This window comes from Microcebus murinus, chromosome X (genome assembly GCF_040939455.1).
Source record: "Microcebus murinus isolate Inina chromosome X, M.murinus_Inina_mat1.0, whole genome shotgun sequence".
In the NCBI taxonomy this organism is placed as follows: Eukaryota; Metazoa; Chordata; class Mammalia; order Primates; family Cheirogaleidae; genus Microcebus; species Microcebus murinus.
This window is the reverse complement of record NC_134136.1, coordinates 8,178,390-8,206,278: the sequence shown is the minus strand read 5'-3', so window position 1 is coordinate 8,206,278 and position 27,889 is coordinate 8,178,390. Positions and strand designations below refer to the sequence as shown.

The window sequence follows — 27,889 nt, the reverse complement described above, 5'->3', positions numbered from 1 at the left end:
CCAGCCTTCCTGGGGAATGAAACGCATGTGAAAGGGAGGCAGAGGATCTCCATCTAGTGGTGGAAGGAAAGAAGACACTGCCTGGAGTACTACCGCATTAGAGGCTGAGAGTAGAAGGAACAGAATCAGTGTGATCCTGGATGATAATCTCCCACCCATTGAGGAGCTGGTGGGCAAGGCTGCCCCTCCACCTGGGGACCCAGGTCCGGGCTTCAGTTTGGTTTAGGGGAGGAGGAGGAGTGGGAGGCGCTTTTCCACGCTACTTTGCAGCCGCAACATTGACTACCTTGAGAAATTGGGCAGACAGTGAGTCAAATGGCCGTATCTCCTCCCTTGAGTTTTTGTTTGTTTGTTTGATATACTGTGCATGGGGGTCTGCCTATAGCCCTTAGTTCAAGTGTATTTCAGGCAGTACCTCCACCCTCCTTGGCATCTAATTTGCTAGCAGCAAACCCACAGGTAAGATTTCAGGGAGGCCCTGTCTGGAAGGTAAATCCATAATTATTTGTAAGTGTGTACATACATATATGTGTGTGTATGCATATATAAGTGTGTGTGTATGTGTATTTTTTAAAATTTTCCCCCAAGAGATTTTGTGTCTTTCTCCAGTTTAGAGGAAAGTTCCAGTTTGAGGAAAGGGTATAAGTTCCCACTGTCTGACCTACCTAGACAGATAGTAGTTAGAGGTTTCTTCCCTCCTCTGTATGTAGCATGGCTCTTGGTCCCTTAATAGTGGCTTCCGGGTCCAGAATGAAGTGCTCTATGTAGGAGCTGTACATGTCTGTAGAGCAGTTTGGACCAAGCAGGCCAGCACAGGGCTTTGAACCTTGTTCATAAGCCAGCCCCTACTCTTCTCCCATTGATAGTGGGGCTTATTGGGTTCCCTTTTGATCCTCTGAATGCCCTTTCTGGCCTGTCTCTCACTTTCAGATTTGGGTCAGATTACCTGATTGTGTGAGCCCTTTCTCTATAAGCAAAACTCAGAGTGCAGTTCTGCATAAGCTGGAAGTCCAGGTGGATTGTGTTCTGTTTTGTGTTAGACCTATCTGTGCCTCTTCTCTTCTCTCACTCAGAGCCGTGCCACCTTGTCCAGCAAGGGCAAACCGGTTTTCAGAAGCGAGAAGGCCAGCAAAAGCCACATTTTTCTGACTGGATCATAAAGTATGACCATTTTCTGATCTTGAGACAGCCAGTGTCTCTATCGATTTAAGCGAAAACATCATTCCACCAGGTTTTTAGCCCAAATCCTCAAACTACTCAATTCTCTCCTGCCACCATCCCTGCCTATCCTTCCATTTCACAACTTATTTTCTCCCTTCAAGCCCCCAGCATTTCCTCCCACCTCCTGACGATTAGCTGATGACCTTCCTTCCTAATTCATTGAGAAACTTGCATAAGAGTCAACCCACATTAACAAGCCCCAAATTGAATTCTCCCATGTTGCCCTAAAATCCTTCACCTGCAGTATCCGCCCCTCCATCGCAGGTAAGGCTGCTCTTAAGCTTCTGGTCATTCATGCTGTAGACTTGAGGGCGATCCTTTACTCACCCCTCGTTTCCCTCTGTCAAGAAATCCTGTGAGGTTGCCTGTGAAAATAGATCCAGAATCTCACATCTGACCACTTCTCACCACCTGCACTGCTACCGCCCTGTTCCAAGCCACCAGCAGTTTTCCCATGGATTATGGGAATTATTTTCTGACCCTTTCTCTGCTTCCCCCTCCCACCAGTGATAACCAATCCAGCAGCCAGAGTAATGCTATTAAAACAAATAGTCAGATCATATAATGTCTGTGCTCAAAAACGACAGCTCAGTATTTATTCAGGATACATCAGGAGTCCTTATGATTTTGCTACAAAGCCATTTGTTATTTGGGCACTAGTTGCCTCTCTTACCTTATCTCCTTGTACTCTCCTTTGTCATTCTCCTCTGTCTGTAGTGACCTCCTTTTCCTTCTTAAAGTAAGGGCTTTTGCCCTCTGTTCTTTCTGCCCGGAACCTTGTTTCCCCTGGTGTCTGCATGGCTACCTCCCTCATCTCTCTCATGTCGTTGCTTAAATGTCTTCTTTCAGTGTGGCTTACTTCTAAACATCTTATTTTGTGCCACACCTGGACTCCCCCCCACACACACACACACTCCCCCTACATAATTCCCATTTACCCTGCTTTTTTGGGGTTCTTTTAAAAATATATTTTATTCTTTTAACATGCTTATTTCCTTGTTATGGTGGTTTGCTTGTTTCTGCACACAGGAAAGTCTGCCCTACAAGGCCGAGTTTTGTTGTTGTTTTTAGCATGTGTGTCTCCTTGTTCACTAATTTATTCTGATAGTGACTGCCTTGTAGCAGGTGCTCCATAAATGTCTGTTGAATGAATAAATATATATCACCAGGATCATCTGTCTTCACTTGTTTTTTCTTTTCCAGTGAAGAGTGAGAGCGAGATGTTAATGTCCTCCACAAAATTATGTTCCTCTCAATTTCCCGTTATAGGTGTACCATGAAGGACAAAATCTCAAGACAAAGAAAAGTATTTCCTGATACCTATAACAGGCAAGGGGGAAGCAGTCTAAGAAACAAACACCGACAATAAGTAACGTGCCAGACAGCCAAACACACCCACAAAGGAAACAGATGAATATACCCATAAATAAATGAACAATGTTCACAAACAATTTTATGGTGGTAGTGGGGTGGGCGGAGGAGACCAACTATTTTTGCTTGACTGTGCTCACACTGAGGGAGCTGTAAAAAAAGATCTCCATGAATCTCCTTGTCGTGTTTACTGTTAGGACAATGTTGAAGAGGAAGTGCACTCGTTGCACAATATCCTCCTCAGGGTGACTCGTGGGAGAGACTCATCTCAGGGAAAAGCATAGCTGTCCCTTCTGAGCAGTTCATCAGCTTTGATCTCAGGGATACTGTGAGTCCTGCCCGTAGGAGGACATAGTTTCCGTCTTTACCTGGTGGCAGGTGGAAAAGTTAGATCCACACCTTTGGGCAACTGGTAATCAGTGTATAGAACCTTATGGCATGCATTTTGTATTAGAATCAGTCATCTGATTAGACATCCTCATTTTCATTTGAACCTGATTTCCACACCATATTCGGGTTTTGAAACTTGAATTTTGTGTGTTGATGTATTCTGTAAGCTATATAATCCCTCAGCTCAAAGCCCTCTGCTGGCTTCTGATCTCACTCAGGGTAAAAGCCCAGTCAGTCCTAGGCTGGTAAGACCCTACAGGATTTAATACCTGGCTAACTCTCTGGCTTCCCCCACCAACACTTTGTCCCCCTCCTCTTTACTCACTCTCTGCCCTAGTCAAACTGGAATCAGCTTATCCTTTTAATGAAACCTTCTGGGGTGGTTGGGCTACATCATACATGCCCACAGCCACAGATTTTTTTTTCTTTCTTTCTTGCCTAGCCTGGCAACATGGGATGGCTTTCAAGTCTGCTCACCCCTCCTGCGTGCCAACATTTCATGGAAGCGTTTCTTTGAAAGCCACCTAAGTGTTCATCAGGAAATGATTGCATCAACAATATGTAGTATTTATATATTCAATATAATATTCTTCATTAAAACGGAGAAAGTTTTGTCTTTTACAACAGCATGAGTAAATATGGAGGAGTGTATTACAGTTGAAGTAAGACAGGCATAAGCAAAACAGATACTTCATGATTTCACATATATCTGGAATTTTGAAAAGTTGGACTTGAAGTAGAGAGTAGAATGGTTGTCACCTGAAGCTTGAGGTGAATGTCATTGGTTGGTAAAAGGGAAAATATTGGGCAAAGGGTACAAAATTTCAGTTAGGATGAATAATTCTTTAAATGATGTACAACATGGTGCCTGTAGTTAATTCTGCTGTACTGTATATTTCAAATTCACAAAAAGTAGTTTTTAAATGTTCTCAGTATCAAAAAGATAAGTTTGCATATTGATGTATATGTTGATTCCTTCATTTTTTTTTTTTTTTTTTTTTGAGACAGAGTCTCACTTTGTTGCCTAGGCTAGAGTGAGTGCCGTGGCATCAACCTAGCTCACAGCAACCTCAAACTCCTGGGCTCAAGCAATCCTCTTGCTTCAGCCTCCCCAGCGGGGACTACAGGCATGCACCACCATGCCCGGCTCATTTTTTCTATATATATTAGTTGGCCAATTAATTTCTTTCTATTTATAGTAGAGACGGGGTCTTGCTCTTGTTCAGGCTAGTTTCGAACTCCTGACCTTGAGCAATCCGCCCGCCTCGGCCTCCCAGAGTGCTAGGATTACAGGCGTGAGCCACCGCGCCCGGCCTGATTCCTTCATTTAATTGTTCCTTTTATATATCAAAACCTCACATTGTACCCTGTAAATATATGTGATTGTCAACTAAAAGTAATTTTAAATTGTTTACAAAAATTTCATTATTGTCATATTTGCCAATCATATCTTCAAATAATATGTATATTGGTACACTTTCCACCATTAGCATTGCTGGTGTATCTGTCTGGTCAATGCTAAATTCTTGTTGTACAGCTCAGTATCTGAACAGAAATACAGTTACTAGCTCCAGTTGAGATTATTAGCTTGGTGATCGCAGGTATTTTCCATCCTGGCGCATCCATTATTGCCTGCCAGAAAAAGAAGCTGTGATACTATCTACTGGGTCCCTTTTAGAAAACAGCAATATCATCCTTGTGACCATTCATCTCGTTTTCTCTACCCATGCAAATCTACCAAACTTCTTCAGCACCTTCTTCCAGTCTGTCCAGTATGACCTGTTCCTCCCAATCTTTGCCTTTGTACATGTTTCTATCTGCAGCATGTCCTAGTTTGCACCAACTACCATATCAGAAGCACAGAGGTAATTTCTCTTAAAAATACTTGCTTCTCTACCTTTCTTTGAACTACCTGGGAAATGTCTTTTACTCAGTTTAGTGGAAAGTGAATATAAATAGTTTTATATTACTCGCTGGCTTTGAATCACTTCAGGTGTGTTTCCTTTCCATTTTGTATCCTTAAGCTCTGCTGTTCAGGACAAGCCTGAGTATTCACCTAATGCAAAGCTAGGATCAGCTTATCTCTGGCCTACTCTCATGCTAGTTGTAGGACTTAGCTGCTTGTCTCCTGGGTCATAGATACGGTGTGAATTTCACTTTGACTCTGTGTTGGGATGACCCTTTCATCTTTTGCACTGTTATCTTCAGAGATACATAGCTCATGGACTTGGAGTATTGGGGCATCTGGCTTCCATTCTAAGTTCTCCTTTTTCATAGAGTTAAGCATCCCACACCACAGCTCTGGGCAAGAGCTAATATATATCTCCCCATAACATTCTAAGTAACTACCCAGTTCTCATAAAAAGTGAAATCAAAGATTTTCTAAGTGACTAAGGAGCAATACTTCAGTGAGGCTTTGTTATGGATTAAATGTATTCTGCCATACTTCATGGTGAAACTTAATCCCAATTGTGTTTTGGTATTTGAAGGTGGGGTCTTTGGGAGGTAATTAGGTCATGAGGGTGGCTCCCTCATGAATGAGATTATTATCTTTATAAGAAGAGGCCAGAGAGCTATTAATAGGTATATCTCTCTCTACCATTTGAGTATACAACCAGAAGTTGGCAGTCTGCATCCTGGAAGAGGGTCCCTGCCAGAACCTGACCATGCTGACACCCTGATCTTTGACTTCCAGCCTCCAGAACTGTGAGAAATAAATTTCTGTTGTTTATAAGCCACCTAGTCTGATTTCTTATAGCAGCCTGCACTTCCTAATATAGGCCTGAAATTCAGTGACTGTACATTTGGTCACTGCAGCCTAAAGCAGTTTCAACAGTTTTCTTTTCTCAGGCTATCACGTTTACCATGTCCTATGTTCTAGGCATCTGAGTGATGAGGCTATCCCAGTATCCTGAGTCCTAGAACCTACAAGATGTGGTCCTTCCCTAGGATATTCTCTTTATGGAAACTCTGTGATCATTCTGTCTTGCTTAGAGCTTAATTGATGTGAACATGGGCAAAACATAGGCCCGCATGTGGAACAGCTCAACTAAAGTCTCTAGGATCTCCCAGGAAGGCCTTGTATAGAAGTCAAGCAGATCTTCAGTATAACAGCAGGTGATCTATCTATCTGGGCTGAAAAGGCCACACATAAATTTTATGTGTTGGACATAAAACTAATGGTAGCCACACTAAATAAGAACTACAAGGACATACTGTGATATCTGCTTCTGGTGAAAGGACTACCTAAGTGGCCTGAGAGATTATTATATTTCATTTCAATGCTGGATACCACTGAGACAGAATTATTCAGGATTTTCTCTTTGATATGTTTTGGTGAGCACTTTAGTACTAACGGTGAAGTAGCATGCCTTGCTCTATTCAAGAATTAATGATATTTGAGATGTGGAGATTAAACCCGTAAGTTAAACATAGAAGTTTATATTATTGAAATTTTGGAGAGCTGCCAGAAAATGTAATACCTATGGAATATTTTAGGACCTCTAGCTGTATCTTCCCAAAATTTCAGGAGTATTTATTGAAGTCTCATCAGGAAGCGCATACATACTTAAGTAACTTACTCTGTTATAATACTCTCCATTGCTGCCTGGTGCACCAAACATTTACAGAAATTCAGTTGTATTTCTCCCTAGAAGTCAAACATCAGTGCAAGGACCATGCCCTTAGACAGACCCAGGCTTTTCTCCAAACCTTTCTCCCGCTGGAATGCAGATCCTTGTCTTCTGGTTTACCATTCTGTAATCTGCTCATTCCACAAAAGACTTAGGTTTTACTTTGAAATTTTTCCTAAACTTGTACTGTGAAATCTGTCCCTTGGTAGTGTCTATCTACTGAATGGCAGTATAGCTGTTGAATCAGATTTGAAGTCACCCCTTTTCCCCACAAGACCCCTCTGCTATGATTGGAAACTTAATACCCAATGTGGCAGTATTGAAAGGTGGGGCCTTTAAGAGGTGATTGGCTCATGAGGGGTCTGTCCTTATGAATGGGTTCATCCATTCATGGATTAATGGGTTATTATGGGAATAGAACTGGTAGCTTTATGAGAAAAGGAAGAGGGACCTGAGCAAGCAGGTCTCACCATGTTGTGCCGTGCTCTGCGTTGGTATTTTGCAGGGTACCCCCCAGCTGGAAAGCTCTCACCAGATGTAGCCCCTCGACCTTGGACTTCTCAGTCTCTGTAACTAAGAAATAACTTTCTTTTCTTTATATATTACCCAGTTTCTGGTATTGTCTTATAGGCAACAGAAAATGACTAATATACCCTCTTCCCCACAGGAGTCCAAAAACGGGCCCAGACCTTCTTGGAAGTCTTCTTCTGGTTATTCTTCCCCAGGCCCTTCTCTTCCTCACGTGGCATAGTTCAGAGTTCCCTCATCATCCTGGTCATGGCCCTGAAATAGCTCCAGCCTTGGTGTGTACTCCTCTAAAGTGTGACACTCAGTTCTGAGCACTGTACTCCTGCTTTGCTACGGACAGGTAAGAGTGTGGCCCTATCACAATTCTGACTCATACTGGCTTTACTAATTGGGAACTGGTTTAGGAAATGTGCATTTAATTGAGAAAACATTTTATGTTCCTTGGAAAGGTCACACTTTACCCAGCCTATTCATTTCTGCTCAAACCATTAATACCCTGAGCAGAACAATTTCTGGTACTATTCAGCTTTCATGAGTGTTTGAGCTGGGAGAGGTTTTAGGAAACTGAGGCTCAGGGAGGTAAAGGTATCTGCCCACAGTCACACAGGGAGTTAGGGGCTGAGCATAGTCTAGGTCTCAGATTCCCTGAAGCCCAGACCAGAACTCCTTAGGGCTTCAGAGAGGTCAGCCTCGGGGAACTCTTAAATAGCTCTTTTAAGCCATATGTTACCAGTGGAAACACAGATTCCCAAAGCTGCCAAATATTTCTCTCCTGATCCCATACCTTGCACAGTACTGCCAGGCTTCCTGAGGAGCCAAAACACGGGAGAGTCTCAGGGTGCATTAATAAAAGGCTTAAGGAGCCCCAGGGAAACAAGCCTGTACCTGAAATGCTGCCACTGGTAAACTGAAAACTCTACAGGACAACCCAAATGCCCATCAGTCCATGAGTGGATTAATAAAATGTGGTAAATGTATACCATGGAATACTACTCAACAACAAAACACAATGGTGATCTGGCACCTCTTATATTATCCTGGCTAGAGCTTGAGCCCATCCTTCGAAGTGAAGCATGACAAGAATGGAAGAATAAGCACCACATGTACTCAACCATCAAATTGGTACTAATTGATCAACACTAAGGTGCTCACACGGTAGTAATACTCACTGGGTGCCAATCAGGTGGGAGGATGAGGGGGTGGGGGCTAAAGGGGGTGAGGTGAGTAAACCCACAGCTAATGGAGACGGCATGCACTATATGGGGGAAGGATACACTTGTGGTCCTGGCTTGAGCTAGGCAAATGCATTTCATATAACCAAAATATTTGTATCCCCATAATATCCTGAATAAAAAAAGTAAACAAAAAAAACTCTTTACAGGGTACATGGTATTTGATTGGCTCCATGCTCTGCAGTCTGATGTCAGCCCAAGAACCATGGTAACTAATTCTTGGGGAAGTCTAACTTAGACACCAGAGGAAGTAACCAAACCCTCATGGTAAACACAGAGCCTTACCAGAATACTGCTTCCTTGACATAACCTCTAGCTGTCATGGGTAGCTCTCTGACTCTTAAACTGTGACAGATGGCAGAAGCCCAGAAAAGCTCAGGTAGTGGTCCCAAAAGTAGCATTCCCTTGGGTTTTCCTTCGTTTTCTGAGTGTGTCAAGTTCCTAGGGGACTTAACTTAGATCTGCAACTGGGGAAAGGAAGAGAATCGGTTCTGTGAGCAGGAGAATAAGTGGGAAGGGGTGAAGCAGGGCAAAGGCATACATATGGAGGTGCAGCTGAGGCCAGTGTCTTGAGCAAATACATTTTGTGTTCTCTTCCAGTCCTATCCATGCTTGACCTCCTCTCCAAATTCCAAATTCTACCCCCAGTGACCTCAGAGTCTCAGAAGTCACGGAAGGAAACAGTTTACAGATTGGGATACTGAAGCAGGAAAAGGGGTGGCCACTTGTGTTAAACCGTAAAGTAAACTAGCAGCAATAATCACAGAAACTTCCTGATGCCCAGAACAAAGATCTTTGTACAAAACATCCCAGCTTCACCTAATTCTTGGCTGATCTGAGCAAGTAATTTAATCTGGTCAAGCCTCAGTTTCCTCATCTATAATGAGGGCATGATGACAGTACCTACTTCATCAAGCTGTTGCAATGAACTAATGCCTGGAAAACATTTAGCCAAGTCCTTGACCACTGTAAAAGCTCAATGAATTTTAACCATTATTATTTTATTGTGTCATCTTACCAGCAAGGTACAATGGGCCTCCAGCTGTATCCTTATTGTCACTTCTCCATCCCACCTCCCATCTTGCAGATACACTTTTGAGTTTCCACATTCTAGTTTCTCCATGGATATAGAAGGGAAGATACTATAGGTGGGAAGGAATAGAAGGAAAAGCATTTTGAACTATCTTAGAAGTTAATACTCATAAAGTTTCAAGGAGATGACAAATTTTCTGATTGCTATAATTCTTCTGTTCCTGAGCCAGGAGTCAAAGTGACAAAGGGATAAAGCATGTGGGATGTTGAAAAGAGTTCCAGTTTGGAGTCTGGCAGGCCTGTGTTTAAACCTCAACTGTGCCTCTTATTATATGGCCTTAGGCGGCAAGTACGTCACTTCAGCTTTCTGAGCCAAAGTTTCTTCTCTTGTCAAATACAGCATGTAAAAAACCACATACAGTATCATCTTGAAGATTCCCAATAGTGAAGAGCATGAAAGCGTGTGTGTGTGTTTTATATACTGACATAGAAAGACCAGATACAGAATATATTGTTTTTTTTCCCCAGTCCATTGCATTAAATGTAAAGATATATTGTTAAGTGACTTGGAAAATGTTAAGAAAAGTGCATATTGTATAGTACATATTATTATATGGAAAATGGGGAGAGGGAGGTTATCTCCTTATTTGAACACACACACTTAAAGTTAACAGAAGAAATGAGTAACAGTAGTTAACTGTGTGTGTGAGGATAGTGGGTGGGAACTGGGCAGATGGGAGATTAAGTTGAGAGGGATACTTTTCACTTTATACCTTCCTTTATTTTTGGTTTTTGATATATGTAACATATTACCTTTTCAGTAAATTTCAGTAAGAAAATGATAAAATTGAAAAATGTTTGCAATATGCACGATAGTTAATATCCTTTTTATATAGCTAAGTTTACAAATTAAAGTACACGCCCAAAGAATTATATACAAAGATAGTCATTGTACTTTATTAATAATAGGGAAATATAAAGAGCTAAATGTGTAATGAGAGAGTGAGTAAATAAATGATAGTATATGGATCTTTGGTAGGTGAATTATTTGACAACGATTAAGAAATACTGTTCTGGGCCAGGCGCGGTGGCTCACGCCTGTAATCCTAGCTCTCTGGGAGGCCGAGACGGGCGGATTGCTCAAGGTCAGGAGTTCAAAACCAGCCTGAGCAAGAGCGAGACCCCGTCTCTACTATAAATAGAAAGAAATTAATTGGCCAACTAATATATAGAGAAAAAATTAGCCGGGCATGGTGGCGCATGCCTGTAGTCCCAGCTACTCGGGAGGCTGAGGCAGTAAGATCACTTGAGCCCAGGAGTTTGAGGTTGCTGTGAGCTAGGCTGACTCCACGGCACTCACTCTAGCCTGGGCAACAAGTGAGACTCTGTCTCAAAAAAAAAAAAAAAAAAAAGAAATACTGTTCTGGAAGAATTTTTCATGACATGAAAAATGTTCATTAATTCAAAACATTACTTAGAAATCTATAAAATATGACCACTACTTCATTTTGGATGTGGGTCCATGTATGGATAATTATCTGAACTACCTGTAAATAGAGAAAATACTGGAAAAACACCATAAAAATCCAACAAAATAATAGTGACTGGTCATGAGTTATTTTTTCCCATAGCTCATGCATTTGTGAATTTTCCAAATTCTCAACAATGATGACATATTAGTTTGATGAAGAAGAGATAATAGGCCAGGCGCGGTGGCTCACGCCTGTAATCCTAGCTCTCTGGGAGGCTGAGGCGGGCGGATTGCTCGAGGTCAGGAGTTCAAAACCAGCCTGAGCAAGAGCGAGACCCCGTCTCTACTATAAATAGAAAGAAATTAATTGGCCAACTAATATATATAGAAAAAATGAGCCAGGCATGGTGGCGTATGCCTGTAGTCCCAGCTACTTGGGAGGCTGAGGCAGGAGGATTGCTTGAGCCAGGAGTTTGAGGTTGCTGTGAGCTAGGCTGACGCCACGGCACTCACTCTAGCCTGGGCAACAAAGCGAGACTGTCTCAAAAAAAAAAGAAGAGATAATAAAGTTATTTAGAACATAAAACTCCAGTAGAAAAATAAAGGACACAAATAGATATTTCAATGAAAAAGCCAAATATGAAAAAAGTGGGAGAAAATGTTTAATTTCAGAAGTAATTTTTTAAAAGACAGTGACATGATAATACTTTATTATTTATGGGATTACAAAAGATTTTAATAAATGCAATAGTCAACACTGGCCAGGATGAAGAATAGGGCCTTCCACTCTAAGCACTTCAGCCATCTGCAGAAAACAGATTTTTTTTTTTTGCGGGTGGGGGGACGCGGAGACAGAGTCTCACTCTTTTGCCCTGGCTAGAGTGCCATGGCATCACCATCATAGCTCACTGCAGCCTTCAATTCCTGGGCTCAAGCAATTTTCCTGCCTCAGCCTCCAGAGGAGCCGGGACTACTGGCATGTGTGCCCACACCTGGCTAATTTTTTCTATTTTTAGTAGAAATGGGGTCTAGCTCTTGCTCAGGCTGATCTCCAACTCCTGACCTCAAGTGATCCTCCTGCCTTGGACTCCCAGAGTGCTAGGATGACAGGCGTGAGCCACCATGTATGGCCTTTTCTTTAGTTTTTAAAGACCAAGAAACTTTTTTTTGTCCGTCATACTGTGGGTCCCTTGACCTTCAGGACATTGGTACAGGCTAAAACTAAGATGAATAGAGGGAAGGGTAAATTTTTGTTCCTGTATACATTCAAAGAGCAAATCCGCCCACATAGACCACCCAGGAAGAGTCAGACATGCAACACAAGAACTTTTCCCAGTTCCATCCGGGAAACCACTATGCTAATCTCATAATACATCCCAGAGGGTGGGGGTCATGGTTGCCTAGGAGATCAGGAGCATGGGAAAAAGTTTTAAAGTTGCAGACCTCACCTCTGTTGGGCTTTCCTAAACCCCCCCGATTCCCACTTCAGGAGCTTATGTTATAGATCATTTGTACTATCCTTCTCCTTATCAGTTCCTGTTTGTTGAATTGGAGTTATACCCCTTCCCTTCATGCTTCACCCTCAGGGTCCTTTCTTTCTTTTATTATACTGTATATATTATAAACCCTATAAAACTGTCCTCAAAATAGGAAATAGAAAGGAAAGGGTATCAGTTAAATAGACAGTGAGACAAAGCAGGGCTTTGCCGTAGGGATCCAGCGTCTTCCCAGGAGTCTGTAGCTGCTGCTCTTTTTTCCTTTGATGATATCATCGTCATTACACAGACCCTACCAGGTATGACAGTAGACTGAAAGAAGGAGAGATTACTACAAGGAGATTGAGTAAAGAGCCTATTTTAATAGTCTGGATGTAAATAATAATAAATAGATGTCAATATTTATTAAATACTTACTGTACACAGACACAATTCTATTCTCTAAGTATACTGTTCACAGGCACTTACAGGCATAATTCTAAGCATGTTACATGTATTAACCCATTTAATCATCAGAACAATCCCATGAGATAGGTACTGCTGCTGTCCCCATTTTATCCATGAGAGGTTATATACATATCTAGCTCAGGGTCACACAGCTAGTAATTGGATTTCCCAAGGTCTGCCACAGGAAGTCCAACACCAGCAGAGTGGCATGTCTCATAAATATTATGAGTTATGCCATATAATTAGCCAAATGCCAAATATCAGTTATGCCATATAATTTATCTAGGGGTGAGAATCATTTTCTAGGAGAGTAGACATATGAGTATGTGCTGAACCAACCATTGCAAATCAGACATTTCCTATACTTGAAGCTTCTCATTTGGTCTGTAAACCAAGAGATTACAAATGTTTTGCTACAGCTATTCCTGTTTTTAGGAAATCCCAGGTAGCTATTATTATAACCTGAGTTGTATCTGCAACTTGCTTTGCTCTCTTGGCAATTCCTCTAACTCCACTGATAAAGTGCACACTCTTTTTTGTTTTTTATTTTTTTCACAAGAGCTAGGTAAAGTGCTCACTGTTTTTAATAGCCACAAAATATCCCATGGTATTGTTATACCTCAATTTAATTCAATCATTTCCCTACTTATTAACATTTACTTTGTTTCTACTTTGTTTTTTTTACTACTCACAAGATTACAATAAACATTCTTACTTCTTTTGGAAAAAGTCCCAGTCATAGGTTGCTGGGTAGAAGAGTCTCTATAGTTTCAGAGTATAACATTACCAGATTTTTTTATTCACACACACCCACATGTAGTGATACTTGTTTTCACCAAGCCCCACATCTACTTCAGAGCTAAATATTATCACACTTGACACTTTTTGCCAATCATAAGAGTGTAAGAAAGGGGATCAGAGTTTAGCTTTAATTTGTATTTTTCTATTAATGCGAATGAGCACCTTCTTATATGCTTCCTGGGCATTTTAATTTTGTTAATCTGTGAATGGATTATTCATACCCTTTACACAGTTTTAAAATTGGGTTGGCTTTATAAAAAAATCAACTTTAAGAATTCTATTAGGCCGGGCGTAGTGGCTCATGCCTGTAATCCTAGCTCTCTGGGAGGCCAAGGCAGGTGGATTGCTCTAGGTCAGGAGTTCAAAACCAGCCTGAGCAAGAGCAAGACCCCGTCTCTACTAGAAATAGAAAGAAATTAATTGGCTAACTAACATATCTAGAAAAAAAATTAGCTGGGCATGGTGGCGCATGCCTGTAGTCCCAGCTACTCAGGAGGCTGAGGCAGGAGGATTGCTTGAGCCCAGGAGTTTGAGGTTGCTGTGAGCTAGGCTGACGCCACGGCACTCACTCTAGCCTGGGCAACAAAGTGAGACTCTGTCTCAAAAAAAAAAAAAAAAAAGAATTCTATTATACAAATTAGCATCCTCTGTATTATAGATTTTATGTATCTTTTTATTAACTAATCGATTACTTTTGACTGTTACATTTTGCCCTCTAAAATTATTAATTTTATGTAAGTGAATGTATCTTTTTTCTCTAATGAATCCTCGATTCATCACTTGCTCAAGAGACTCTTCAACCCTTAAGTTACATTTTTTCCAAAGTTTTAGTTAAAATTTTAAAACTTTGAGATAATTATAGACTCATATGCATTTGTACACGAGCACATGTATCCTTTATCCAGTTTTCCTTATTAATAACATCTTCTAAAATAATAGTTTAATATCACAACCAGAAAATTGGCATTAATGTAATCCACCAATCTAATTCAGATTTCCCTAGTTATGCATATGCAGTACTCATTTATGAATGTGTGTATTTAGCTCTATGCAATTTTATCACATATATAGGTTTGTGGATCCACCACCTCAATCAAGATACAGAACAGTTCCATCACCAGAAAGATTCCTTAAGAGTTGCCCTTTTGAAACCTTGCCTACTTCCACTCCTGCTGCCTCTTGCCCCTGTCCCTAACATCTGACAGCCACAAATTTCTGTTCCATCTCTATAATTTTGTTATTTCAAACATGTTGCACAATTGGAAGCATACAGTATGAAACTCTGGAATACTGAGTTTTTTCACTCAGCATAAGACCCTTGAGATTCATCCAAGTTGGGTATATCAATAGCTCATTCCTTTTTATTGCTGAGTAGTATTTCGTGGTATGGATATACTTCAGTTTTTTAAACCATTCACCCATTGAAGCAATCTGGGTGGTTTCTATTTTGGGACTCTTAGGAATAGAGCTGCTATGAACATTTGTGTACAAGTTTTTATGTGGACATAAGTTTTCTTAGCTCTGGAATAAATACCTAGGAGTGCAGTTGCTGGGTCATGTAGTTAGCACATTTGGATTTATAAGAAATTGCCAAATAATTTTCCGGAATTACAGGACCATTTTACACTCCCACCAGTAATGTATGAATAATCCATTTATTCACATCTTCATCAACATTTAGTGTTATCACTATTTTTTTTTTTTTTGAGGCAGAGTCTCGCTTTGTTGCCCAGGCTAGAGTGAGTGCCATGGCGTCAGCCTAGCTCATAGCAACCTCAAACTCCTGGGCTCAAGCAATCCTCCTGCCTCAGCCTCCCAAGTAGCTGGGACTACAGGCATGCACCACCATGCCCAGCTAATTTTTTCTATATATATTAGTTGGCCAATTAATTTCTTTCTATTTATAGTAGAGATGGGGTCTCCCTCTTGCTCAGGCTGGTTTCGAACTCCTGACCTTGAGCAATCTGCCTGCCACGGCCTCCCAGAGTGCTAGGATTACAGGCGTGAGCCACCCCGCCCAGCCCGTGTTATCACTATTTTTTATGTTAGCTATTCTAATAGTGATAACTCTTTTTTGTTTAAAATATTGTCCACATACTATAGAATTCATCATTTTAATGTGTACAATTCAGTAGTTTTTAGTACATTAACGAGAGTATGTTTCCATTACCACTGTCTAATTCCAGAACATTTTCATCACTACAAAAGGGTGCCCAATACCCATTAGCAATCACTCTACATTCTCTCATCTCCTAGCTCCTGACCAACCACTAGTCTGCTTTCTGCCTTTATGGACTTGCATATTCTGGATATCTCATAAAAATGAAGCCTTATAATATGTGACTTGTTATGTCTTGTTTCTTTCACTTAGCATAAGAGTTTCAAGGTTAATCCATGTTGTAGCAGGTCACATCTGCTATTGAGTCCCTCTAGTTTCTTTTTCATTTCAGTTACTGTACTTTTAAATTCAATTTCTTTTTTGTTTTTTTTGTTTTTGAGACAGAGTCTCACTTTGTTGCCCAGGCTAGAGTGAGTGCCGTGGCGTTAGCCTAGCTCACAGCAACCTCAAACTCCTGGGCTCGAGCGATCCTTCTGCCTCAGCCTCCCGAGTAGCTGGGACTACAGGCATGCGCCACCATGCCCGGCTAATTTTTTATATATATATCAGTTGGCCAATTAATTTCTTTCTATTTCTAGTAGAGACGGGGTCTTGCTCTTGCTCAGGCTGGTTTTGAACTCCTGACCTTGAGCAATCCGCCCGTCTCGGCCTCCCAAGAGCTAGGATTACAGGCGTGAGCCACTGCGCCCGGCCTTCAATTTCTTTTTGATTCTTATTTATAATTTCTATCTCTTTATTGATATTCTCTATGTAATGAGACATGGTTCTCATACTTTCCATTAGTCCTTTAGAAATGGTTACTTTTAGCACATTGGACTATTCAATTTGTCTATTTCTCAGTCAGAATTTATAAAGCTAATAAATACAAAATAAAAATTAAAAATATTGTCTATTTCATCTTGATGGAATAGTTTGTAAGTTTTGAAGAATTAGTACTTTTTTTAAATTATGCAATTTTGACAAAATTTTTCATAGTATCACCCTTATTCTCTTTTTAATGGTTGTAGTATCTGTAGTGGTATCCCCTGTATTATGCCTAAGGTAATTTATGTCTTCTCTTGTTATTTTTGTCAGTCTTGCTACAGGCTTATAAATATTAATTATGTTTTCTAAGAACTAGCCTTTAGAAATGGACTTTCTCTATTTTTCCTGTTTTCTTAGTGATATAGATGTACATATTTTTGGGGAACATAAGATATTTTGAAACTTGTATACAATGTATAGTGATCAAATCAGGATAATTGGGATATCCATCACCTCAAACATTGATCTTTTATTTATGTTGGAAACATTACAATTCTTCTATTTAAAAAATACAATAAATTATTAACTATAATTTCCCTGCTGTACTATTGAACATCAGAACTTATTCCTTCTATCTAACTGTACTTTTCTACCCTGTAAACAATGTCTCTTCATCTTCCCCTACCCCTTCCCTTCTCAGCCTCTAGTAACTACCATTCCTCTCTCTACCTCCAAGAGATCCTCTTTTTTAGCTCCCTCATATGAGTGAGAACATGCAATGTTTGTCTTTCTGTGCTTGGCTTTTTTTACGTAACATAATGACCTCTGGTTTCATGCATGTTGCTGCAAATGACAGGATTTAATTCTCTTTTACAGCTGAATCTGTTTTTAATGTCATTTTCTGTTCTTTATTGGCTTCCTTCTTTCTTTGTGCTTATTTTGCTCTTGATTTTCTAGTTTCTGGAGATAGAAACTTAGATTATGGATTTGAGATTTTCTTTTCTAATATAAGCATTTAATGCTATAAACTTCCTTTTAGCACTACTTCAGCTGCATCCCACATATTTCTGATAGGTTGCATTTATATTCTCATTCAGTTCTATTTTTAATTTCTTTTTAGATTTCAAATTTGATCCACTGTTTATATGTAAGTTGTCTATTTTCTAAGTGGTTAGAGATTGTCTTGTCTTTCTGTTGTTTTCTAGTTTGATTCCATTCTGATTAGACAATATACTCTAGGATTTCTATTATTTTAAAATTGTTGAAGTTTGTTTTTTGTTTGTTTGTTTGTTTTTGAGACAGATTTTCGCTTTGTTGCCCAGGCTAGAGTGAGTGCCATGGCGTCAGCCTAGCTCACAGCAACCTCAAACTCCTGGGCTCAAGTGATCCTTCTGCCTCAGCCTCCCAAGTAGCTGGGACTACAGGCATGCTACACCATGCCCGGCTAATTTTTATATGTATATATTAGTTGGCCAATTAATTTCTATTTATAGTAGAGACAGGGTCTCGCTCTTGGTCAGGCTGGTTTCGAACTCCTGACCTTGAGTGATCCGCCCCTGCCTTAGCCTCCCAGAGTGCTAGGATTACAGCGGCCTTGAAGTTTGTTTTATGGCCTGAGAGATGTTCTATATTCCCTATGCACCTGTTCCTACTTTTCTCAATCCCCTCCCTGCATTAATTTGAGAACTGAACATTTGCAACATAGGTTTAAGTCTTCTCACCTGATTATCTCCGTTTTACTTCTGTAGCCACAGAGAAGCTAAGATCTCAAGAGGAATATTAAGTTTCTTATTTATTTGGGGCATGTCTGCTACAGTGGATTTCAAGGGAAGGGAATCATTTCTTAGTTGCTTTTAACATAGTTTTCTATAGGTGGCAGCAGAGCATCACAAAAAGAGAACCAACGCCTCTTCCTCCACCCTTTGTGCTTTAAAAAAAAGAAAGAAAGAAAAAAGCAGAAGTGGTTGTATTTCTGCTGCCTTGAGTGCTGGGATCCTCCCTTGAAAAATATACTTTTAAAATGTCTTTACCAATTGAGAGATGAAAAAGATTAATATTTTTTTAAGTGGCCTTTTAAAATTGTCAGGTTGAATATACTTTTGCATGTTTTTATTGGCTGTTTTACCCCTCTAATTTATCTTTTCATTTTTATTGTTCATTTTCCTGTTGGGAGTTTTAAAGGATAACTTACTGCTTTCACCTTTTTATCATTACAAAAATAATATGTCTCATTATTTAAAAAATTAGAAATTTCAGAGATGTTGTAAAGGAGAAATCAACATTCACAGGGTACCACTATTAACATTTTGATACACTTTGCCTATTCTTATACTGGGGTTTTGGTGGGATTTTTTGTCTAATTTGGCTTCCTAATTTTTAAATTAAATTCATATTGTGACCTTCTCTATCTCGCTAAACAATTTTCTGAACATCCTTTAACTAAAAAAATTTAAAATAATGCATATCTAGTCTTTGTAAATTATTGATAATTTTTATATTTATTCCTCCAGATTAAATTTTGAATAACTGGCAATCCTTCCCCCATTTAGAGCTTTTAAAACTCATGTTGCTTGTGGTCTATATATTAATTTGGGCAGAGGTAATATCTTTGAACTAGTTTTCCCATTCAAGAATATAGATTATCCCTTTATTGATTTACCTCCTTTATCTTCTCCAGTAAAGTTTTGTCACCTCTTCCATATAATTGCAGAATATTTCTTTTTAAACACATTCCTAGTATTTTCTGTTTTCCTCATAGTGACTAGAAAGTGGTTTGACAATGAGTGGGGAAAATGAAGGCTGATTAACTTCATTATATAATGGAATGATTAACATGTCTTAATGTTGTCATCCAGTACACACTTTATTGAAATGTTTTTTAAGTAATACATGCTTATTGTTGAAATGTTGGATGATTCAGAAAAGCAAAATGAAGAGAAAAATAATCGATAATCTCAAAACTCATTAATATCAACTATTGGTATATTTCCTTCTGGTCCTTCTTAGATCTGTTTCCTTGTTTTTCTTCACAATTGCATACTTTTACGTGGAAACATGCTCCTTGTAAAAAATGCAAACAGTATAGAAAAGTATAAATATAAGAAATAAAATGTGAAAGAAAATTTCTCTTTCCCCAAACCCACTTTTCCATACCCCAACCCCAGCAAGTAGTGTTGATATTTCAGTAATTCAGTGTATATCCTTATGTTTTCCTATGCATTCATACATGTGCACATTTTCTTTGTTGACTAATTCATAGAATTCATAGGTTTTTGTTTTGTTTTGTTTTTGTTTTTGAGACAGAGTCTCGCTTGTTGCCCAGGCTATAGTAAGTGCTGTGGCGTCAGCTTAGCTCACAGCAACCTCAAACTCCTGGGCTCAAGTAATCCTTCTGCCTCAGCCTCCCGAGTAGCTGGGACTACAGGCATGTGCCACCATGCCCGGCTAATTTTTTCTATATCTATTAGTTGGCCAATTAATTTCTTTCTATTTATAGTAGAGACGGGGTCTCGCTCGTGCTCAGGCTGGTTTCGAACTCCTGACCTCGAGCAATCCACCCGCCTCGGCCTCCCAGAGTGCTAGGATTACAGGCGTGAGCCACCGCGCCTGGCCCACCAAGATTGTTAATTATGTTACTTATATGCTTCTTATCCTTTTATTATTTTTTTTTACTTGATCTTTTGATTTGTGAGAAAACTATTAATTCATTCAGCAAATATTTATGGAGTGGCTACCACATGCTAGACACTGTTCTATCCTCTAGAGATAGAGAAGTGGACAAAACAATCAAACATCCCCATCTTTATGAAATGTATATCCAGCAGCAATGAACTATTTACTTCCACCATTGGTATATGAATGTGCTCATTTTATCCTTGTTGACATTAAGGATTATTTTTTCAAATCTATGCCAGTTTGGTAGGAATAAATTCATGTACCTTATTTTAATTTGCATATCTAATTATCAGTGAGATTAAGTGATTTCCATGTATTTTTAATAATTTTTACTTTCTCATTATAAATTCTCTATACAAAGTCCTTTGCCAATTTGTTGTCTTGGATATGGTATTTTTGGCATTCATTTATTAGTGCTAATTTTCCTTACTTTTTTGTTTGTTTTGTTAACCTATAATTTTCGAGTTTTCTGTGACCAACTTCTGAACCTTTTCAACTGTAAGACTTTCACTGTATTAGACCTTTATCATTTGAATAATGAGACTTATTAATACTTTAATTATATTGTAATGAGTTTTGAGATTCCATGAAGAATTTTTGGTGGAGTAAAGGTATTAAAATAAAGGTAAACATAACTGTTGTGGTGTGTCCTGATCCAGATGTAGTTGTAGCCTCTTTAAAGCCTTAGTACACATTCCACTTTCATACATCTTTTATTTATTATTATTTTGAAATAATTTAAAGCTTATTGAAAAGATGCCAGAATAGTACGAAGAACTCCCGTATTCCCTTTGCTCAGGCTGACCAAGTATTTAAGAGTATTACCACATTTGTTTTATAATTTTCTATTCATATATCTCTATATCTATGTTTGCTGAACCATTTGAAAGTAAGTTATAGAATTCATACCTCTTTACTCCCAAATAATTTGATTATTTCTAAAGAACAAGGACATTTAATTATATAAGCACAGTCAAGTTTTTAACTTTAGGAAATTTAATACTCATAGTACTTTTCTTTTGCCAACCATATTTTCCTTATTTTTAATTGGCCCAATAATAACATTGATAACAGTCTCCTCATATAGTCCATGATCATGCATTTCAGCTACTTGTCATGTTTTTTAGTGTACTTTAATCTGGAAAAGTTTCTAATCCTTTTAAGTTATGGATCCTGTATCACAGCATTATATTAATGATTTTGTATCCTGACCACAGACTTTTATTTTACAACTTTATTGAGGCATAATTTACAAACAATAAAACCCACTAATTTTATGTATGTATTGCTGAGTCTGGTAAATATATACAGTTGTGCAACCACTACCATATCCAAATTTAGAACACTTCTGTCCCCCTAAAAGTTCCCTTCTGTCTTTTTGCAGTTAATTCTTGTCTCTACCAATGCCTAGTGACACCTGATGATAGGCTCTCCGTCTCTGTAGCTTTACCTTTTCTAGAATTTCTTATTAATGGAATCACACACTATGTAGAATTTTGTGCTTGGCTTCTTTCACTTAGCATGATGTTTTTTAATTTCATCCATGTTTTAGCATGGATCATCTCTTCATTTCTTATTCCATTGTATGAATATACTACAAGTTGTTTATGCATTTACTGGTTAATGGAAATTTGAGTTGTTTCCACTTTTCGTCTATTATGCATAATGCTTCTATGAACATTCATGTGTAAATTTTAGTCTGACATATGTTTTCATATCTCTTGGGTGCATACCTAGGAGTGGAATTGCTGAGTTTAACATTTTTAAAAATGGACTGTGAGACTGTTTCAAATTGACTGCACCATTGCACTAGCAATGAATAAGAATTGTATTAATGGAAAAAAAGCCAAATCTTATAAAATAATTTTAAAGAGACTTATTCTGAGTCAAATTTGAGGACCATGACCCGGAGCCACGCCCAAGAATTCTTGAGCAAGTGGACTGAATGTGGCAGGGTTACAGTTTGTTTTTATACATTTCAAGGAGACAGGGGTTACGGGTAAAGTCATAAATCAGTATGTGGGAGGTATACATTGGTTTGACCCAAAAAGATGGGCCATCTTGAAGCAGGGGCTTGCAGGTTATTAGGTGGGTTTAAAGATTCTTTGACTTGTAATTGGTTAAAGACCTAAAGCTTTATCTAAAGGCTTGGAATGTTTTAACATAAGGAGCTGTTTATCAGAGATAAGCTACTGGACATATATTTGTTGTGTAAATTGAGGACCTGCAGGTTTGTCTTGTATACCCTTAGGCCTGTTAATGGGTTACAAAGGATGTCCCCAAGAAGGGAGGGGGGCATGATGAGGTATGTCTGACCTCCCTCCTCCTGGCAGGCAATTTAGTTTTAGGATATTCCTTTGGCCACAAGGGGGTCCATTAAGTCAGCCAGTAGGGGATTAGTCTTAAGATATTATTTTAGTTCACAGTATCCAAAGTATATTGATCCAGGAGGTGAAGGCAAACATGTAGCCAAGATCCAAGATAGGTAATCCAAACAAATGGTTAAATGTTTATTTTAAAGCACTTGAAGTGTTTTAAGTTGAAGAGTACCATGATCCAATTTGTATATTCTAAAAGTTCACTCTGGCTGTAATATGGAGAATGGAAAGAGCAGGGGAGTGACAAAAGTGGGAACATGGAGCTCAGTTAGGAGGCTCTTTCTGATGGTCTGGTAGTGCCTTAGACTATTATGTTAGTAGCAGTAGAGATGATCAGAAGTAAATGGCTTCAGAATATATTTTGGCAGTAAAGCTGACTGGACTTTCTGATATTAATAGTTTAAATGTTTAAGATAGGGGAAATATAGAATCTAGAATAATTCTCAGTTATTTTGATTGAGTGATGCGGTGCAGGGTGGTACAATTGACTGACATGCGTAAGACCGGAGGAGGAGCATGTTTAGGATGTAAAGTTAGTTTTGGGATTCTTGGCATCCAAATTGAAATGTCAGTGGTCAGTCTGGGACTCAAGAAAGAGATGAAGTTTGGAATATAAGTTTGGATGCCATTAGCTTACAGATAGTAGGACTAGATGAAATGACTAGATAAAATGAATTGTTGTAGATTAAGAAGAAGGCTGAAAACAGAGCCCTGGGACACTCCAACATTTAGAGGATTAGGAAAGTTATAGAGCCAGCAATGTAAAGTGAAGTACCAGGAAAATTAGAAAAATGATAGAGTCATGGAAGCCAAAAAAAGAAGTGTTCTCTGTCAAATACTGAATAAGGTAAGGTTAGAGAATTGATATTAGATATTACTGAAAGGGATGAGGGTAATATTAATACAGGACCACTTATTGCATATTTTCACTGTGCTAGGTATTGTGCTAAAGGAAACTTTTACATTGGTTATTTCATTTAATCCTCACAACCACCCTAGGAGGTTGATACTGTCAATATACAGGGATACCTCATTTTATTGGTCTTTGCTTTATTGCACTTTGCAGATAATTGTGTTTTTTACAAATAGAAGTTTTGTGGCAACCTTGCATTGAGTAAGTCCATCAGCACTATTTTTCCAATAGCGCGTGCTCACTTTGTGTGTCTGTGTCAGCCATTTTTAACAATAAAGTAATTTTTAATCAAGGTGTGTATTTTTTATTTTTATTTTTTTATTTTTTTTATTATTTTATTTTTTTTGAGACAGAGTCTCACTTTGTTGCCCAGGCTAGAATGAGTGCCATGGCGGCAGCCTAGCTCACAGCAACCTCAGACTCCTGGGCTCAAGCGATCCTACTGCCTCAGCCTCCCAAGTAGCTGGGACTACAGGCATGCGCCACCATGCCCGGCTAATTTTTTCTGTATGTATTAGTTGGCCAATTAATTTCTTTCTATTTATAGTAGAGATGGGGTCTCACTCTTGTTCAGGCTGGTTTTGAACTCTTGACCTCGAGCAATCCACCCGCCTCGGCCTCCCAGAGTGCTAGGATTACAGGTGTGAGCCACCGCGCCCGGCCCTGTATTTTTTAGACATAATGCTATTACACACTTAATAGACTACAGCCTAGTGTAAACATAACTGTTACATGCACTGGCAAACCAAAAAATTTGTGTGACTCACTTTATTGTGATATTTACTTTATCATGATGGTCTAGAACTGAACCTGCAATATCTCTGAAGTATGCCTGTACCCATTTTACAATAAGGAAACTGAGGCGGAGGGGTCAGGCAATATTCCCAAGGTCACATACAGGTGTGCATTACGGCCTGAAATCAGGATCTGAGTCTGGGAGTCAGATCTGACCTAACCAGCCATGCCACTGCCTTCCAATTATTGCTTTGCTTGGGTCTGGGTGAGGGCTTTATGAGTGATTTTTTTAAATTGTGGTAAAATTCACTTAACATAAAATTCACCATTTAAAAATGTACAATGCAGTGAAATTTAGTACATTTACAATGTTGTACAATTATCACCTCTATCTGGTTCCAAAAACTTTTAATCATCCCAAAGGAGACCCGATACCCATTAAGTAGTTACTCCCCATTCTCCCCAGCCCCTGGCAACCACTAATCTGCTCTTGGTCTCTATGGAGTCACCTATTCTGGATGTTTCATATAAATGAAATGATATAATATGTGACCTTTTATATCTGGCTTCTTTCACTTAGCGTGGTGTTTTTAAGGTTCCTTCATTTGTAGCATGTACTTCATTCCTTGGCTGAATAATATATGAATATGCCACATTTTGTTCATCCATTCATGCATTTATGAACATCTGGGTTGTTGCTACCTTTTGGCTATTGTAAATAGTGCTGCTGTGAACATTTGTGTACAAATTTATGTTTGAACACTTGTTTTCAATTCTTTTGGGTCTAAAACTTAGGAGTGGATTATTGGATCATATGATGTCTTCATCTGTTTTATAATGCTATAACAGAATGCCACAGACTGGGTAATTTATAAATAACAGAAATTTAGGCCAGGCACAGTGGCTCAAGCCATTAATCCTAGCACTTTGGAAAGATGAAGTGGGAGGATCCCTTGAGGACAGGAGTTCAAGACCTACCTGGGCAACATAGCAAGACCCCTGTCTCTACCAAAAATTAAAAAATTAGCTGGGCATAGTGGCAAGAACCTGTAGTCCTAGCTGTTCGGGAGGCTGAGCCAGGAGGATCTCTTGAGCCCAGTGGTTTGAGGTTTGATCTATGCCACTGCACTCTAGCCCAGGCCACAGAGTAAAACTCTGTCTCGAAACTAAATTTCGAGAAACTACACTGTCTCGAAACTACACTGAGAATTTGTGTAGGTCAACAAGCATTCATTATAGCAACTTTTCTATAATCTGGTTCTTAATGCCATACTCCATTTCTGATTTGTACATTTTCTTTCAACCTAATTTTGTTCAGTTTCTTCAGGAGTTATATTCAGTGCATGGATTGAACTATGTTCAGATACACAAAAACATGTCCGGCAAAAGTCTGAAGTGGAAATATTAATAGAAGCAGAGTAGAAGTAGAGTAGAAGCAGAATAAGTTTAGATGTACATACTTTAGACCCATTAGATACACTGTGAGGGTTTTTTGTTTGTTTGGTTGGTTGGTTGGTTTTTTGCCATGGCCTCAGGTATACTATAAGATTATCCTGAGCAGAACTTCCTAAGAAGGCACTGAAAAGTTTTATAATTTCTGAGTTCTGGTCATCAAAGATTGTCATGTTTAAAAATTGTTGTTTTAAACAACTGGCTCTTTCTTCTTCAAATGCCTTTCCAATCCTAGGTTCCATAGTGGCTTCCATAAAGCTTCATCTTTCTCAAAAATTTTTTTGCTCTTTAAATAGGGACCATTGTTCTTTGAGGCGTTCCTTTTCTTACAGCAAATAACAGTCTCATAATAGCAAAGTGGTATCATGTTCACATGCAGTAGCAAGCTGTTTCTGTAAAAGTTGCTGCTTGAGTATTAATCATTTCTTTACATTGCTGAATTTCTAATTCTAGTTTTTCTGTTTCTTGTTCACCTTCTAACTGTACCTTTAAAACTTGGTTATCAAGTTTTTCTACATGACTTTTCAAAATTCTTCAGTTTTCTGGTCCTGTTTGTAAGCTGTTCTCTCACAGTTTCGCAGAAAAGGCCCTACATACTCAGTTCCTGGGCATCTTTTTCAACATCAGAGATAACAATTCTTGTACTGTTATCTGCCCTTTCTCTAGGTTTCTTTCAGAGAGAAAGAAGATTAATCATTTTCTTTCTCAATTGTTGTAGAATCTTCTTAAATTCAGCATTTTCCATTAGAATTTGTTTCTTTTGATATTTATTCAAAAGAATATTTCATTTCATTCCTGGCTTCAATTTTCCCAGTCCTCCAGGAACCTCTTTTTTCATCAATTCTCCCTACATAATTTAAAATGTTTGTAGCTATGTTTTATCCTTATTTATAACAAGATGATGTAGATATTCCTTTAGTTTATTATATTGATGCTCTTTTCTCTTCATATTGTGATTATATTGAATAGCTCAACTTGCAATGATATTTTGTAATTTTTGTACCTAATCTTTCTCATTTTTCAGTAGCTGATGCAAATTCCTGTTCCTACATTGTAACTGTCTCTTTCCTGAAGCCCAGTCTTTTTCCTCTTAGAAGTTTCCCATTTTTCCTTAAGTTTTACATAGCAGTTCTATAAATGGTCTATATCACTTCTCAGTTTCAAATTCTGTTCTTCCACATTTTCCTGAGCTAGAAGGTTCTTCTGTTGAAGTACAAGTAGCTTATTTATACAATTTAAAAGATCAACTATATTTAAGTCTCTTTTTACCTTTAGATTCTTCATATAATGAAGAAAAACCAAAAATAGTCAATTCTGGATTAAGATATGAAATACTTTGTTCAATATTCTTTTCTGTACAGATGGCACTGAAAACAACTGCCCATTTTTGATAAAGGTTTTGAGGAACATAGCACTTGCCATGAGTATAAATTTGATAGAGACATCTTGGTTTCTGATACATACTGAAAGATATTTGTTATGGTTTGAATGTTTGTGCCCTTTAAATTTCATGTTGAAATTTAATCACCATTGTAACAGCATTAAAAAGTGGGAATTTTAAGTAGTTCTTAGGTCACAGTGGGGAACCTGAGGCCTGAAGACCACATGTGGTCCTCCAGATCCCCAAGTGCAACCCCTTGACCAAATCTGAACTTCACAAAACAAATGCCTTCATGAATGGACTGATGATATCACAGGCCTGGATTTGTTATTATGGGAGTGGGTTCCTTATTGCTTTCTCTTTTGCCCTCTCTTTGCCCTTCCACTATGTGATGCTTTCTACCATTTTATGATGCAGCAAGAAAACCCTGGTTAGATGCTGGCACTTTGATCTTGGATTTCCCAACCTCTAGAACTGTGAGCCAATAAATTTCTATGCATTATGAATTACCCAATCTGTGGTAGTATGTTATGCCAGCACAAAATGGACTAAGATATAAAATTTGTACCAGAGAAGTGAAGTGTTTCTATAACAAATACCTTCCAGCTGTTGTGACATCCCAAAAGAAAAGAAAAAAAAAAAAAATAAAATAAAAAATATAACAAATACCTAAAAATGTGGAAGCAGCTTTGGAATTGGATAATGAGTAGAGGCTGGAAGAATTTGAAGGCGGAAGCTAGAAAAAGCCTAGATTGCTGTAAATGGCACATTAAGGGCGATTCTAGTAAGGGCTCAGAAGATAAGGAGAACAATAAGGAAAGTCTGAAAGTTCTTAGAAGTTATCTAAGAATCTAAGTGGTTATTATCAGAA

General features: G+C 38.7%; 1 long non-coding RNA gene and 1 pseudogene across 3 annotated transcripts in view; one reads left to right on the top strand and one right to left on the bottom strand.

Moving 5' to 3' along the window:
* LOC105866156 (uncharacterized) overlaps positions 1–27,889 on the top strand; it is a 94,028-nt gene that overhangs the window by 4,364 nt on the left and 61,775 nt on the right. For all 3 annotated transcript variants that reach the window (XR_012916047.1, XR_012916046.1, XR_012916048.1), the window contains exon 2: positions 7,282–7,482. This is a non-coding gene — a long non-coding RNA (uncharacterized LOC105866156). The remainder of the gene's footprint in view (positions 1–7,281; positions 7,483–27,889) is intronic.
* On the bottom strand, positions 25,367–27,082 carry LOC105866155 (afadin- and alpha-actinin-binding protein pseudogene; annotated as a pseudogene).